The sequence below is a fragment of the Temnothorax curvispinosus genome, unplaced genomic scaffold (genome assembly GCF_003070985.1).
Source record: "Temnothorax curvispinosus isolate PA1 unplaced genomic scaffold, ASM307098v1 QBEX01009004.1, whole genome shotgun sequence".
In the NCBI taxonomy this organism is placed as follows: domain Eukaryota; kingdom Metazoa; phylum Arthropoda; class Insecta; order Hymenoptera; family Formicidae; genus Temnothorax; species Temnothorax curvispinosus.
In genome coordinates this window covers 1843-13467 of record NW_020218784.1, presented here as the reverse complement: position 1 = coordinate 13467, position 11625 = coordinate 1843, and the positions used below count along the sequence as shown (strand labels likewise).

General features: G+C 32.1%; 1 pseudogene; it reads left to right on the top strand.

Annotated features, from left to right (window-relative positions):
• Nucleotides 1-8673: 8673 nt before the first annotated feature.
• On the top strand, nucleotides 8674-11274 carry LOC112458570 (annotated as a pseudogene).
• Nucleotides 11275-11625: the final 351 nt, after the last annotated feature.

The window sequence follows — 11625 nt, the reverse complement described above, 5'->3', positions numbered from 1 at the left end:
AAGAGGTCTTAAGTCAAATTATACAACGTGTATAGGTCAAATAAGTAAGAAATAAAACTAATAAATATTCGGTGTATAAACAATGAAAATTGTAAACGTGTAGGTCAAGTCAAATTATAAAACGTGTCGGTCAAATAAGTAAGAAAATAAAATTAATAAATATTCGGTGTATAAACAATAAAATTCTAAACGTGTAGATGAAGACAGTATAAAACTAAAAATTCTATGTATAGGCAATGTCAGGCGGTACGACGCAAATTGTTTCTGGGCATGGTTTACAATTTATTCAGAATAGACACGTATTCATGGTGCATAAACTCTGTATCCGTTTGCAAGTTGAGACTATTTTTTTGTAGCTTGATATGAGACATCTCTGAAACAGGTCGTTTTCCTAAATATCGTTCCCTATCTAGGATTTCAACGTTCTCCCAATCAAATTCGTGGTCAAAATTAATTCTATGTTCCGTAATAACAGACTAGGTTGTTGTATTTCTGCGAATATGGTTACGATGTTCGTAAATTCTCGTTTTTAATTGCCTCATCATCTGACCAACATATGACGCGTCCCAATTTTTACATGAAATTTTATACACCACATTTTTATTTGATTGGGTAGGGAGAGTATCCTTCTGCACTTTAATAAACTTATCAAGTTTATTCAGACTATAGAACGACAAATTAACATCTGTAACAGCTCTTTTAAATTTTTCGGATATATTAGAGACATATGGTACTGTAAACCATATACGTTGTCTCTCTTCGTTCGTTGGTGGAGGTTCTTTCTGTTTACGAGTGCATTTGTTTAACAGAGATTTAATTCTAGTATTAATAGTGTTAAAAATGAATGTCAACGGATAGTTGTTCTCTAAGAGAGTGTCTATTATGAATTTAAGATTTTTTAAATGATATTTCGGATGTGAAAGTAGAAATGCCCTATCGACCATGCCCATAACTGTGCCTCTTTTTTGAGAAATAGGGTGCTGCGATAAAAAATTAAGATAACGGCCTGAGAACGTCGGTTTATGAAACCAATCAAATTCGAGAGTATTATTGTTTTTTATCATTGTTACATCTAAAAAGTTTAATCTGTCACCTCCTATTTCACAGGTAAATTGTAACCTAAAGTTATAAGAATTAAATACCTGTAGTATTGTGTCAATCGAATTAAATAGTACATTGTTGGAAAATTTGTGTTAAATATAACATAAATCGCATGTCCAAAACGGTCCACTCAAATTTTTGTGTTAATTTAACATAATATGGATGTGTTAAATGGTAACACCAATACTATGTTAAAATATTTCATCAGAAAAGAAATGTAATTCTGATTGTAATTTGATGTTAATTATGTGTACAATTAACATAACTTTTATGTTGAAGTTAAGACTGTAAGATAAAATCGACACTCTTTTTCTGTAAATTTTTATTCCCACTTCTGTTATAGAGTAAAATCAACATTCTTTTTCTGTAAATTTTAACACATTTAATAAATACGTTTAAATTGTGTTATTTTAACATATTCTTTAAATTATTTTAATAATTTTACATTTTAAATTTTACATTTTAAGCTCAATTAACATAGAAAGCATATGTTAAATCTACACACGTATGTGTTGATTATTTTACACAAAAATTTTAACAAGGACCTTTTTTAACAAAACTACAAAGATTTTCCAACAGTGTACAGTCATAGCAATATCATCTACGTATCTGAAGTAAAACGGTAAAACCAATGTAAGTGATCGCTACACCCTATTTTCCAGATCCTGCATCACCATATCGGCAGCCATGGGAGACAACGGAGAGCTCATGGGAGAACCAAATTTTTGTTTGTATATTGTGTTATCGAAAGTAAAGTACGTTGAATCTAAAATTAATTGTATAGCCTGCATGAATTCGTCCTTAGGAATATTGCACTTGTTAGAAATGTATCCCCATCTATTAGAGATACTTTCCAGTACAAAATTAGTAGGGATGTTAGTGAATAGCGATATTGCATCTAATGAAATAAGAACATGATCATTATTAATGTGTGTGTCCTATTAAGTTTTGTAACTAGTTTAAAACTGTTATTTATATGGCTGTCAGGTTTTGGTATACTTGTGGAAGTAATTTTATGTAGGAAAAAGGCTAATGAGTATGTAGGACTGTTAATAGGGGAGATAATTATTTTATAAAGATATCCCGTTTTGTGAATTTTCGGTAATCCATAGGCCCTCGGGAGAATACCATCACTGCACCATAATTGCTTATACTTGTCGTCAGAGATATATTTATGCTTTTTCCATCTCACGAGCGTATCTCTAATTTTTGTAGTAAGTTGTTTAGTCGGATCTTTGGAAATTATTGTGTATGTATTTTTGTCTTGTAACATCTCCGTGATTTTTCCTTTATAAACATTACTGTCTAAAGCTACTGTGCTATTGCCTTTATCAGCTCTGGTAAAAACAATATTTGGATTGTTGTTCATAAATAATTTAGTATCTTTGAGAGAGTTTAAAATGTCCTGATAAAGAGGCGATTTATTAACGGAAAAGGAGAGAAGATTGTTGATAATTGGGATGGAGCGGTTTCTATTATTCAAAATTTTGTCAATATGTAAACTCCTTGTGTAACCGCCTCAATGCATTTAATGAAGTCAATGACAGTCTTTTTCTTATCATTAATAGATAAAGAAAAATTTCTACCTAACTGTAAAAGGCATTGAACATTTTCAGGAATTTGTATTGAAGTTAAGTTAATAAACCATTTATTTTTAATAGTATTGAGGGAAAATTTTTTAGTAGTACTAGAGAAAGAGGAAGGATCCAGATGGACTTCGTATACGTATCTGACTTACTGTGAGCAGGCAACGAAGGGCCTGTACCACTATAGACATAATGTATAGGTTTTGTTTCTTTTACTTTAGACAGGAAATGTTTTCGATTTAGCCATTCAAATTTTTTATCCAAATTCATATGTGCAAATTGAGAAAATCTTTGCAATGAGATGCTTTAAGTTCTGAAAAAATCGTTACATCGTGAGAAGGAAAATTTGTCTTTGTGACTGATTAACCATTCTGTGCGCATCGTTCAATTCAATTTTAACGAGTTTTTTGATAAAATTGTCTGTTAGGTGATTGAATTTTCTTTGTGAGTTATAATGTGAGAAAAAAGGTTTGTGCTTATACCGTTGCAAATGTTGTGGTACGATGTCATTTTGCAAACAGAATTTCAAGAATCTTATTCAAATTTTACTCTTAATGTTGATTCTTTTTTCTTTAATCCATTGTTTCATTACAATGGCAATGTGATCTTCAAACGTACATGCGATAAATTTAAAAAACCGTGTGTGTTGACGCATTACCTTGCAGCCAGCGTAACTTCAATAAAATAATAATTTAGGACTCTCGAAATTGGAAATTCGTAATAGGATGGCTATGAGAGTCAAACGCAGTTGTCGCAGGGTATTTCTACTTTCACATCCGAAATATCATTTAAAAAATCTTAAATTCGTAATAGACACTCTTAGAGAACAACTACCCGTTGACATTCATTTTTAACACTATTAATACTAGAATTAAATCTCTGCTAATGCACTCGTAAACAGAAAGAACCTCCATCAACGAACGAAGAGAGACAACGTATATGGTTTACAGTACCATATGTCTCTAATATATTCGAAAAATTTAAAAGAGCTGTTACAGATATTAATTTGTCGTTCTATATTATAGTCTGAATAAACTTGATAAGTTTATTAAAGTGCAGAAGAATAATCTCTTTACCCAATCGAATAAAAATGTGGTGTATAAAATTTCATGTAAAAATTGCGACGCGTCATATGTTGATCAGACGATGAGGCAATTAAAAACGAGAATTTCCGAATATCGTAACCATATTTGCAGAAATACAACAACCTAGTCTGTTATTACGAAACATAGAATTAATTTCGACCACAAATTTGATTGGGAAAACGTTGAAAACGTTAATAAAAATTTTACTTTATCTAGATTTACCTTTTTTTTACTTATAAAAATTATAATTTATAATATTATTTTATTCCAGAAAATGTCGAAAATGTAATGCGGGATGTAGCAGAAATGCACTTGCACGGTCAAAATACATCTAATACAAAAAGAATTAAAACCTTACCATTAAAATGTATTCATGATATTGAAAAAATCGAAGCTTGGTTGAAAAATGACAAAACTCTATATATATGTACCTAATAAATATGTAAGTACAACTGAAAAAAATTTGATTCTATTTGCATACTTAATAAAATCGTTTTATTTCAGAAAGCTTTTATACTGAAAATCGGAGACGATTCGCCGAAAAGACATGTTGGAAATATTTTGGCAAAAAAGTCCTTTTCTGATGAATGTGCAATGAAATGCTTTTGGAAAGAAAACGGACAAAATTTTTCCGTAAAAAAATTATTAGTAATTACAGTAATGAAAGGTATATTCACCTATATATATTTTTTATTTAATACTAGCTGGTTACCCGGAGCTTCGCCCGCGTTTTTTTTTTTAACGACTTTATTTGTGTTATTACATTTGTGTTCTATAGCTAATCTTGTATCCACCAATATATGATTCATAAACACATATTTTCAATAACTTTCCACATCACCTATGAGGTACTATATATTATTAACGCGTTTTTTTAGTGGTATTCCTAGTATTTTAAATTCTTTAAAAGAGTCGTACTTAGTGACTTTCCTGTTCAAATTTTCCTAATCAACCAAATCTTAAAGAATTATATATGAAATAGAGGTAGAAAAGAGTAATCAGTAAAGAATATAATAGATGTTGAACCGAAACGTTTGTATTTTGATATTAATGTGGAATATATTAACGCTTACACCTTGTTACGGCTCGATGCTCCTTTACTTTTGTAATTGAATATAATAGAATTATAAATAGCCCGATATCTCAAAATTGGCGGAAGTTAGAGCAACCACAAACATTTATCAAAAAATTCAAAAATTTATAAAGAAATTAGAACTCTTTTACCGATTCTCGCCAAATTCAATAACCTTCTTTAAATGATACTCTCTATAAGATGACATATACATATAACTTATACATTTTTTAGGCAAAAATTGGCAACCCTTTCACCGATTCTCGCCAAATTCAATACCAACCTACCTTTAATGATACTCCATCCATAAAAAAAATTTAGCTCAATATCTTAAAATTTGCGGAAATTAGAGCAATCAAGTAGATTTTTTTAGACAGAAATCGGTAATCCCTTTATTATTAGCAATTTTTTGAATTCTATTATATTTCTTAGTTTTTTCCATCCCTATTTCATACATAATACTTTAAGATTTGGTTGATTAGTTTTTAAGTTAATAACCTTCAAACATACACCACCCGTAAGAATTTATATATTAGTATAGATATTGCATACCTAATGGACATAATTGAAAGAATTTTGTCTTTCTTTACAGAAGTCGTTTTGGGTCATGTTGTGAGAGAAGAAAAGCTGGATAAAATATTTGCGGAATGGTTCCGATTTGCGAAGTTATATAGAAAAATCGAGAGGAAAAGAAGAAGAATTAAAATTAAAAGTAGAACATAACAAATAGCCTGCTATGATATTCTCGTCTATTGCTTTTAAGTTTGCTACACATTTTTAAATGCATTTACATATTTTATTTGTGTTAAAGGTGATTTTGTTTTTATTGTTATTAATTTTGTTTACTTTTTACAATTATTATTTAGAACAATAACATTCAATTGTTATTAGAATCAATAATAAATAGAACTTTAATATCTACTTTAAAATTAATATTTTTGTTATTTTATAACTAAATATTATTTATAAGAAAATTTGTTAAAAATTTGCTGAAACATACATACTGTAAAAGTACGCAAATTGTAAGATTATTAAAATTCTGTTTCAAGTATTTTCTTTAATTAACTTTCATTAATTTTACTGATGCAATCCACTAATTTGCAATTAAATTAAATTATAATTTATACCTTTATATGAAGAATCGTATTCTACATAACTTTAAAAGTTTGAAGACTATTAATCAAAAATTGCTCTTGCGCTGGGAACTGAACGAATATACGAACATCGCGATGCTTCCTGCGTTCGCCGCGGTGGAGCTTTCATAGCGTCAGCTAAACGTTTGAACATCCGCAGACTGGATGATTGTGTTTCTCTTAAGTTTCATATAGTAGACTATTATTTAAAAAAAAGTTCAGCTTCGCGGATATAAGCTGTGCATGAAGAATAGTCCTTGAAATATATTGCGCGGTATGGTGCGTGCGACTCGCCGCGCTTGCCGCGCTGCGTCAGTTAGACGTTTGAACATTCCGCAGACTGGCTGACCGCGTTTTTCATACCTTTTATGCAATAAACTATCATTTAAAATAAATTTTAACTTTACTGATATAAGTCAACTGATTACATTTTTTTAACACGTTTACATATGCGTTTTAGCTGACGCATACCGCACACGAGATAAGGTGGCTGATTGCATTTTTCTTACGTTTTATGCAGTAAACTAATATTTCAAAAAGTTTCAGCTTTGCTGATATAAGTCAAGTATACCATTATTTTTTACATATTTCAGACTTTATTGTCGGGTCCTGTACACGTGGTGCGACAACTGACAGCCATTTTGCTATACTTTATAGCTGTTTAGCACAAATACTGGGGGGGGGGGAGATAAACTAGCCATGCTGAAATTGGACAGAAATTAGTATTAGTGTCGCTGCCTCTCGGACTAACAGTGACGGACGCACTGACGCGACATCGGATCCTAATATCGCGTCTTGCAACCGGTCGAGATTCCACTATCGGCGATAAAGCCATCGACTCGCGTTTCGCGTTGGCACGATCCAATGTCATCACGCGATTGGTTACTAACCTTTCGCTGTTCGTCGCTCAGCCCGAAGATGTTCTCGTCAATCTTGTAATAGCTCGATGCGCGGCATGCGCCGATTTTACCGGCGCAATTCGCAAGGGGCCGCGAAACAAATGTGCAGCGCGCCAGGAACATTCTGGTTCTTGTCAACTGATTGAGAATATTTCCAAGGATCAAAACAGCGATTCTGTCGAAAGGGAACACTGGACATGAGAATTTTATATTACTTGTAAGAAAATTAATGGATTCACGTTTATTATGTGCGGAAAATAATACATTTATGACACTCGAACTGAGTGGGGGCGGAAGACAACCAACTGAACCAACCAATGATGTATTACTTATCATTATAATAACGCTCGCGCCATTATATTTCTGTATTGCTTGCTCGACATCGGTAGAATTTCTCAAGGCCCAAGGCTTTATATCAAATTATATTAATACGATGCAGCTAATTACATATTTTACGATAACGAAATAAGGATTCAATTTTTGTACATATAAAATTAATAAATTTAAATATTCTGCGGTGTATGATTGTTAACACAATTTAATATTTCCGCAGATCACTATATATTAATCGATGACTTGTGTACACGAAGAAAGATTTTATTGTCGTTATTTATCTGTTCACGAATAGACATAAAGATCGCGTGCCAAACAACATTCAATCCTGAACTTATTGTGTGTTAACGAAATTATATACGAAGACTTTAATCTTTGTATCATACACATGTTGCTGTACGATAGTATATGTAAACGGATGACGATACAATATTTGCGTAACGTTTATGATTGCTCGAAATCAAGAGACCGTGTATAGTGTCTCGCGCCAAGTACACGCGGAGCGAGACCGACCGTGACTCTTTTACGCGACGCGAGGAGTTGCGAGTACTCCAGATATGTTGAGATCTTATATAACTGTCTTCGGCTTAACGTCTCTAAATGTTTTGTTATTCACTTTTCTCGTAGACGTAACTCATATTTATATAACTATACTCTTGATGGTTTACCTCTCTCAGCAGTGCGCGAAGCTCGAGATCTCGGGGTCTTGTTCAGTGCGGACTTATCATTTAATACACATATACAATCAATAGTTTCATCTGCTTATAGAACGCTTGGATTCATCCTCCGATGGGGTAGATTTTTTAAGAATATAACCACTTTAAAATTATTATACTGTACGTTAGTTTGCCCCAAGTTGGAGTACTGTTCCATAGTTTGGTCTCCGTATTTTGAATGTCATCAGTTATTGATTGAACGTGTGCAGCACAAATTCCTGCGTATGGCTGCTTATCGTCTAGGTAATCCCATGTCAATTACTTGCCATGAATACTGCACTATATTAGATAGATTAAATCTGCTATCGTTAGAAAATAGGAGACTAACCTTTAATCTTACATTTATTTTTAAGCTTCTTAATTACTCTATTGATTGTCCGGATTTGTTGGAACGTATCTATTTTAACATCCCGACTAGAGAATTAAGACAGTATTCCATCTTCCACCTCGAGTATCACCGTACTTTGTATAGCGCAAGTTCGTGTGTAAATAGGCTAATAATATCTGCAAGTAATTTCTCCAATAGGGTTGACTTTTTTGGTGGCTCTGTATCAACTTTTAAACAAAAACTTTCTTGTCTACTCTTGTAACCTGAATTTCTCCATATTATGTTGTAAAATTTTTATTTTATCTTATTGTTCTTGTTTTTTCTTTTCTCTTTGTACGCTAAAGGGTTTATTACCCGTTATTAAAGTTTATTATTATTATTATTATTATTATATAACGAGTAAACGGATCAAGTTCTAAGTTGGCTGCGGCCAACCTTGGAGAGCAGCATGTTTATTAGGATGGATTCCTAATCACGATCCAAATTACAGTAATTAATCCATCCATTGACAAACATTAAATTACCAATCGAAGGGAATCCTAACAGAAGTCTTCGGAAATTATGCGCTTGGGAACTATCTCAAGATAAATGCATAGGTAATCTATTTAATAATATTGTAATCATGTAGAACACTTTGTTAGAATAATTTTTAAAGATTTTAAAATACTAAAATTTTTACTCATTTTTAACTTTATGATAAATTATAGACTTAACTGTTTGTTATATATAAATAAATATAGAAAAATATTTTCCATGCAGGTGTATTCTATCGTGCCATATACGCAAGTCTTTGCGGCAATATCCAACTACTACTACAGATAGCATCGTCTTGGCAAGATGCATATGTGAAGAGTCTCTAGATATCAAAGTCGAATCAGCACTGAGGTTAATGATGGTGAAAATATGTACAATTATGCGGGAGGAATATTGGAAAAATGAAATCTTGTTGAAAGACACGTTCAAAGAATTGCACGCGTCGAAAAATTTAGTAATACGTGCCCAATCTAACAATCTAACAAACCCGATCATTTAATTCAAAAATATATAATACATATTAGATCGATACCAAAGTTGATGGAAGAGATTAAAAGTATGATTGTGATTGATATCGGCGCCTGCGACTCGCAGTTCCTCAGATTCCTGGCGCATCTAATACTGTACGTTCTTCAGGCAGATCGGGAAAAGTACAAAAGATAAAGTGGAAGACAAAGTATTGCTGGTAAACGTTCGCGTCCTTATTAAAATAGGCGATCCGACTTTAATCGCGTTCTACATAGCCACGTTACCTCAGGAGGATCAAATAACCAACTATGCCTCTTACTTAGAATGTGTTAAAGAGCATGAACAGCGGAAGAAATGTTTACGCGCGGCGGAAGACGCGAACTTGAATGTAGAAGCTACATATTACGAAATTGGTGGTGGAAAATATACGTAAGAAACACCTAGAATGCGATGCAATGTAAAAGGAACTATTACCGAGGCGGATATGGAAAAAATTAATGGTCTGGATTGGCTGATTTTCTATCAAAGTCAAAGAGAAGAAGCTTTACGACAAACAAACGCGCTCATTAGATACTTCTTGACTAACGAAAAGATCGATGCGGCGCGAAAACCATTTAACAAGGTAATTCAGCGCAGTTTATAAATAATTCTGCAATTAATTACTTTTATTAATTTATTTATTTTTAGTTAAACGGTAGTTGTTTTTATATTAACGGTATTATTTCTATGTTGCATAGATCCCATCAGATTCGATAGAATCAGTTATGACTGAGTATCCGACTATGGACTGCACACTCACGAGTCTTACGATAACTAATAATTTGTCGAAGAAAGCGGCTGCATCGATAAGAGACTACCTTTGTTATAAAATTTATCTTGACGCTCAAGAAGGTTTCGGCGAATGGTTCTCGCAATATTGTCACGGTAAACCTACGCCACCGGAAGAGTTGCCGACGCATGCCATTGCACGTTCACGGAAAAGGTTGCGTACGATCACAGAAAGACGCAGTACAATTCAGAATTCGAAAGATGGAAATCTCTACGATGCAGCATTATACGAAGGTGCGCGAAAACATTAATGCAAAATATAATAGCACAAGCAAAACCGAATGCGGGGATCTAAAATCAGGCTGTGAAACAATTATTATTTAATGTTTTATTGTTTCCCGACGGCGGCTGGCTCGTCGATTCATTCGGTTATGTCCGAGATGAACGAGCACAACGATTACATTTAATTGGCTGACATACTTGCTTCCGAGCAACATCAGCTGTACAAAGTATGTATATAAACAGTAAAATAACTATCGTAACATATTTAAATATAAGTTTTATAAAAAGCATATATATTAATACATTTATTGTCTTTATAGGTATTTTCAAAGGAAAGATTACACGAGATGTTCAAAAAAATCTGTAAATTTTTTCTCGTCTTAACCAAAAGAAAGATCCTTGGGGATATCCGAAATCAAATATGTAGATAATATATTACTGTATAAACCTATTTTATTATATATACCAATAGTTTCCCTTCCATATTGTTACAATCTTTTTCAACAGTACTCCAAAAAACTCAAATCCTACCACTTTACACACTGGCGACAGATGGGTACATACGAATTGTTTGTCGAAAACTTAAAACTAAAAGAAAGATACGCATATCAACAAATATTTTGCAGATTTTCTACTTAACGCAATCATGTTGTAATTTTTATAAGTTGTAATTTTTTTCTGTGTTATACATATGTATAGCATTAGCATTAATCATGCTACATTGCGATTATGTTTTATGTCGAAATTAAAAAATATATACAAGGTGTACCTACAATTAAAATAAGAGTTTAGAAATAATAGTCTGTAACACCTTTAGCTTCACACCCTGTACATACAGTTTATAAGATTATAAGATATATCGTTTATAAGTATATATATAATAGCAAATAAGTGATGCAGACGAGTAATCTGCAGATTTTCTTAAATTCGCATAAAGATATATATATATATATATATATATATATATATATAAATTTGCGTAAAGATGTTACACACACACACACAATTTATAAGTATATACACTTTAGAAATATATATACACAAACACCATGTGAATATATAGCATAAAAAATAAATTTAAAAAAATATACAATACATGTATTTCTTTTGAGATATTTATGACAGTCACGGTTGATCACATTTCACTCTAATTATAAAAAGTCCCTCTTGTTTTCACATTGTCAATACTGACTTAAAAGCAGCATTTTGTCCGTTTATCTTAAATGTAGCATATACAGCGTTAGCACATTTGCAATCAAAATACCTTTTTTTAATATTTCTTATATATAATATATATACATATATATTAAAAAGCACTTA